Genomic DNA, 6,000 nt, shown 5'->3' on the forward strand with positions numbered 1-6,000 from the left:
TACTCAACTTAAGTTTGGAAGATTGGTCCTGTAAGTTGCTGTGGAGTACCTGTTTGCCATATAGGTTTCTCTCTTACAGTGCAATTTTCTCATTGTCAGCTTTCCAAACCTGTGATAATTTCCATTACATAAACTACTTCTTACCTGATCCTATTAATTCTGGTGCCTAAAGATACCTTTTATTTCTGTAAGTTGGTGTGGATCTCCTTATGGAGTTCTCATTTATTGACCGTGTGAGTATAGCAAATGTCTAACACTCCTCTCTGATAAGCCTACGGCTGCTTGTCCACACTGCCCCTTAAGAGAGCACCTTGGGATTGCAGAAGCAAGCCCCTGGCCACTTGTAAGGGAACCCCTGGACTCTGCACAGTATGCCTCCTTTTGGTATCTTGTATAAAGAACCAGCTCTTTTTTTCTGTTAAAAAAAAAAAAAAGTGATTGAAAATTGTGCGAGCCCACAAAAGGTACAATCATACGAAGCCCTAAAAATGGAAATTGTGAAAATCTGTACAGGCAAGGTAGTGCAAAAAGTAGGAAGTCAAACTTCCAATTCGGCACTCCTACCACAGGACACTGACTTCACAATTGCCAAAAACAAATTGCTTAGGAAAGCGATGAGACTGACTTCACTCCATTTGGACTTGTTATTTCCTGTAACTCAAGAATTATTAACACCGCTATATTGCAAAATAATGACTGCTTCTATCAGATCCCTTACACTCCCCCCTTAAAAAGGCATGAACACTTGGACAAGTACTGTTTATTAACAGAAGACATTGCATGATGTTCAGTTCCACTCAGATGCAGGATGATTATCTTAAGAGTTTTCACTACATTCAATATTTCGACAATCCAATTTCTTTTGAATTCACAGAAAAAAAAAACGTTTTTCTTTTGACACTAAGGGGGTCATTACAACCCTGGCGGACGGTGTTAAAGCGGCGGTAAGACCGCCAACAGGCTGGCGGTCTTTTTTTTAGTATTATGTACTTTATGTTTTTAGTATTATGACCATGGCGGTTACCGCCATGGTCATCCACCGCTTCCCCGTTCCGCCCGCCAGGGCGGAGACGACCACTGGCCTGGAGACCTGGGTCTCCAGCCCAGCGGGCGTGACAATACTGCCGCCGGTATTGTGACCCGGCTTACCGCCGTGGATTTCCAGCAGTAGGACCGCCATGAAATCCATGGCGGTAAGCACTATCAGTGCCAGGGAATTCCTTCCCTGGCACTGATAGGGGTCTACCCCAACCCCCACCCCCACACCCCCCACCCCCCACCACCCTTGCCACCCCCAAAGGTGGCAGGGCCCCCCTCCTCACCCCTCCCCCTAACATAACATTACTGACACACACCCAACACGCAAGCACCACCAACACACATACACACCGACATACATGCCAACATCCACACACACACTCAGACACGTACACCCATTCACGCACACATCCATACAGACACGCACACATTTCCGAAACACGCAACACCCCCGCAAGCATACACGCACTCACACACCCCCCCTACATACACAGACGCACACCCCCATGCTCCCACACAACACCCCCCACCCCTAACGGACGATCGACTTACCTGTTCCGTCGATCCTCCGGGAGCGGAAGGGAGCCATGGGGGCAGCTCCGCCAACACCACACCGCCAACAGAACACCGCTGCGCAGAATCACAGGACGTGATTAGCTCGGCGGTGTTCTGTTGGCGTGGCGTTGGAGCAACCTCCACTTCCCCGCCGCCCGCAAGTATGGCTGTTGGCGGCTCTACGTCGGCAAAAACGACGGAGGGCAGCCAACGGTCATAATACGCCGAGCGGCAAACCGCCACTACTGGCGGTCTTCTTAAAAGACCGCTGAGGTTGTAATGACCACCTAAGTTTTTAATATGAGTCAGCCTCCGTTCTCTGCAATATGAACAGGGACAGAAAGTAGTAGTATTCACGCAAATACATCATCTGCCTCACATGAAGAAAGAGGAAGTGCTGTTTCTTGAGGATTTTTATATTACGGTTAGTGTGACTGCGACTCAAATTTAGACTCATGGTTAACAAAGCAATGTAGTTACTTTGAAGTTATTAAGTGGCTGCTGAGTTCAATGAATGTAGAAATAAATGCATTATCCTGGTCTTTACGTCCTTAATAGAACTGAAAGTTTCATCCGCATTAACTAGGAAATTTTCCTATTCTCAAGCAAGGACTGCAGGGGATGGGGTGGTGGGCAGACGCAACAAAAGAAAGATCAGGAGGGAACAAATGTGCGGAGAATATTTGTGGCCTGCGGTGGCCACAAGGAGTAGTGGATAGCACAGATACATCTGGACAGGATGTTGGGGGGGGGGGGGGGTGCAGGAGTTAGTTGAGTGTGCTGTAAGGGTCTCTGACTGCAACACTGCGCCAATAGGGAGCCTATTTTCAGCAGTACAAAATAGGCTCCCTATCATGTCCAATAGGGAATCAAATCTAGGCAGTCTGAGGACACCCGGGGGAGACTGATGGCACCAGAAGTTCAAGTGGGTTAGACCGTCAACAGAAGATGATCAGCAATAGAAGGCCATCCACCTGCGTCCTGGGAACAAGCACAGCAGCAGTTCCCAGGAAAGAAGAGCATCTCATTCAACCGCACAAATAGCATGATTTCACACGAGAGGTTCTTCCCTCTTATTATACAGAGAGCTCCACCTAGATGGGTTCTCTCTTACAGACACCACAGCTATAAATGCATTGATGAGGTGTATTTTGAAGTGGAGGCAGATGCATTACTACACTGGTCTCTAACAGGGTCTTCTTTTTGTGGGCACCAATTGCCACATCAACCCTCAATACAGTTCAGCCTCCATAACTTGAGGTAAATTTGATGGGTTCTCAGCTCACATGGCAATTAGTTTCTTCCTTCTCAGATTCAGGTAAGAATACGTTTGTGTGCCTCAGTCTTGGAATATGTCGCCACCCCTTCAGAGGAGACAGCCAAGAGTCATGCTTCTGGTTCAGTTCTTGCTTCTGCACAAATCTCGTTACAGTCCAAAGCAGAATGTATGACTTACAGCACAGGGTCCACTTCCATACACAAACAGCAGTAGGTAATGCCAAAATGAAATGTCTACTAATATTCAAACCTACCACTGACATTTTGAAGAAGAGACAATTAATGGCAAGTAAATCTTCCTAGATGTAGAATTCAGTTCCATGGAAATCAGTATCCCATGAAGGCAGTGATCCCACATGATCCATTCAGATTGAGTATGGGTACCAGACACTCCAGCAGCCAACCACTTACTATACCTGTCTCTGCTATGCTTTACAGAGCTTGTCCCACGATAGCGTTGGGGGGGGGGGGGGTGTTGGTAGGGGCTCAGATAGGTCACCATTTCCCTCGTGGAGAGGTTTGATAGTTGCATTGCCCATATTTTTCAATTCAGGGGTACCGTCTCTCAGACCACAGGCTGACCAGCTGGGCCCAGCATGATCACTGAAGATGAACACAGATCTACCTGCTGCCCTGAGGCTTGTGTGAATTTAGAACCAAACACATGGTATTTGGAATACAATGGTTTCTGCTGTGGTGAAGGGAGGAGAGAACAACAATAGGGAGCACCCAAGAAGACGAAATAGGTGTTGTTACGGTCTACAGATGCCCACATTCAGCACCTTGAAACCTGGTGCTAAACACATACAGTAGGACTCCCACAATTAAGAACTTGGCCCCTAATGTACACTAGCACTAAACATGCACATACCAATTGTGCCCGGGGAACAATGAGGGCACCCAGTCATGGCCAGCCTGGAGGCAGTAGGAAATGTCCCAGCTTGGTGTGTACATAATAGACCTTTACACTATGACAAACTGCCACCACAAATCGATTGTCACAACCACGATCATATTAAAATAGGCACTCATGTCAGGAGTTTCACTTTGGGGGTGGGGGAAGCCCTAGGTTGCAGCAGGCATTCTAATACTCAGATTTTTTCAGTACACCATAAGCAATGGCACCAATATTTAGCTAATTTTATTTTACCCGAGGTGTTTGCAGTGCAATGCTTCTAAAAGCTTGGAGTGACCTAAATACCCAGAAATTGGATCACATGACAATGACAGGGTGTGCATTTTATCAGAATAAGTTCTGAAGATGAAATAGACGGTTACCAAGTCATGATCACAATAACGTTATTCCTTGTTTTTCAGCGTAATACCGGATTTGTAGCAATCTTTGAAAGTTATTTTCGATTCCATATCTACCATCACTCTTTGTTCTGCGTTTTATAAATACCAGCTCAAATTCTTTTGACACTATATACTACCTTAATGTAACTTCAAAGGCATATTTAATGCGCGTGAGTATGTAGTAATTTAACAGTAGAAACCCAACTTAAAATGACTCAGCACAAGTTTACAGCTTAAATGCCCAAGCCTCATGCGGTCTGGGAAGCACCATTAAAACTTCTCTCAGCCCGCATAAGATTTTGACAAGGATCACTATTACCTCTTCGTCTCCTTCCCTATAACTCTCATTACGAAATGAAGCACTCACGCCTCATTTCGTAATAATCTATGCATTAAGCCTTATACCTATGTATCCTATCTTACAAGTCTGGTTCTATTTTGCCTTGAGAAAGTCCATGCTGTAGGAGCAAAAAACGTGTTTAAATGCTAAAGGGACAACAATGTACTCTTCTGAAACAATTTATATTTCTACTTTAAAATTTACCTAAGGTTTTTTTGGGAAGCAAAAAAAAAAACATGGTGAAATAATGGTCAGTTGCCATCCAGCCAACATCCCCAGTTCATCAGCTTTATGGCTACTGTGGTTTTTTGCCTTCGCTAGTTCCCAAAAAAATCGAAATCTAGACTCCGGTTATTTCTCGCAGGAGCTGGGATTAGGAAACAACACGGGCGGAAGAGGAGTTCAGCTTGTGTTATAGTCAAAGGAGAGATGGGGAAGCCTGATCTTCAAAATCCCATTAATCCTCTCATCCCTGCGAGCCAAGGAACCCTTTCTCCAGTGCACGACTGGGGGCTGCCAACTCTCCCATCACAGCATCACCTTTGGGGCGCAACCATGCGTGGACACCACCCCAACCATTCCTATCCTACAAGTCAGCGATTAGAGACACCCCTCAACTTCTAATAATAGCACAACAGCCACGAGGCCTTCTCATGTGACGTGCAAGCCACTCGTTCCGCTTTGTATTTACCAGTAGTTAAAAGATAGGAATTTTAAAACCTTCGTTTATTAAATGTAGAGAAACTCCACTCTCAGGATATAAATCAACAGAAGTCAGGAAGGAATACAGGTACCCGGCATGACACTCAGACCCCTTAGACAGCTATTCGCCGTATTCCTCTCACAAACCAGCGTTTCCTCGTGCATTTGGTTTAATGCTTCGTGAAACGATGCAACATGCTAAAAAACGCTAAACATAAACATGCTCTTTTTCTTCTACGTTTTTGAATACACACCTCTCTTATGTTTCGACCAATTCTGTAGCTGTAGCTGTAGCTCCAACACCAAGGTTCAAGCATCAAACGCGAGGAGAAAAGCAACTGGCACCGACCGGCCCAGCACAAATATAAGCACCACCTGCGCGGAGCCTAAGTAGATAGTTTACTTTTTAAAGAAACAAGCGCAACCCCCTGTTTAAAAATCCGAATAGTACGAAAGTAGCCCACCTTCATAACGACAATGACTGTCTTCTAACACGTCAACATAAACAAGCATTGGCAAACCAATAGGTCTCAGGTTGGCTGGCAGCTTTTTTCTTTTGTTAATAAATGCTTGTTTTGCTTTGCCATGGTTTTTGGAAACCTTTTTTCTGCCGAGGAAGCGTCCGAACGTCAATCAAAAAAAAAAAAACAATGTCTATCAAGAAAAATACGGTTTGGCTAAAAATCACACATTGCCACTTAGTCCATTATACTGACTTTGAAATACTTGATGTGCGAATATGCTCCTAGTATAACAGGACATGCCGTAATTCATAGTAAAGCTAGCCAATG

General features: G+C 45.0%; 1 protein-coding gene across 1 annotated transcript in view; it reads right to left on the bottom strand.

Moving 5' to 3' along the window:
- The window catches only part of LOC138294140 (E3 ubiquitin-protein ligase TRIM39-like), a 286,871-nt gene extending 281,275 nt beyond the window's left edge, over positions 1–5,596 (bottom strand). Inside the window, exon 1 of the mRNA XM_069233337.1 lies at positions 5,464–5,596. The gene's annotated coding sequence lies outside the window, so the exon portion shown is untranslated. The remainder of the gene's footprint in view (positions 1–5,463) is intronic.
- Positions 5,597–6,000: the final 404 nt, after the last annotated feature.

The sequence above is a fragment of the Pleurodeles waltl genome, chromosome 4_2 (genome assembly GCF_031143425.1).
Source record: "Pleurodeles waltl isolate 20211129_DDA chromosome 4_2, aPleWal1.hap1.20221129, whole genome shotgun sequence".
NCBI lineage: Eukaryota > Metazoa > Chordata > Amphibia > Caudata > Salamandridae > Pleurodeles > Pleurodeles waltl.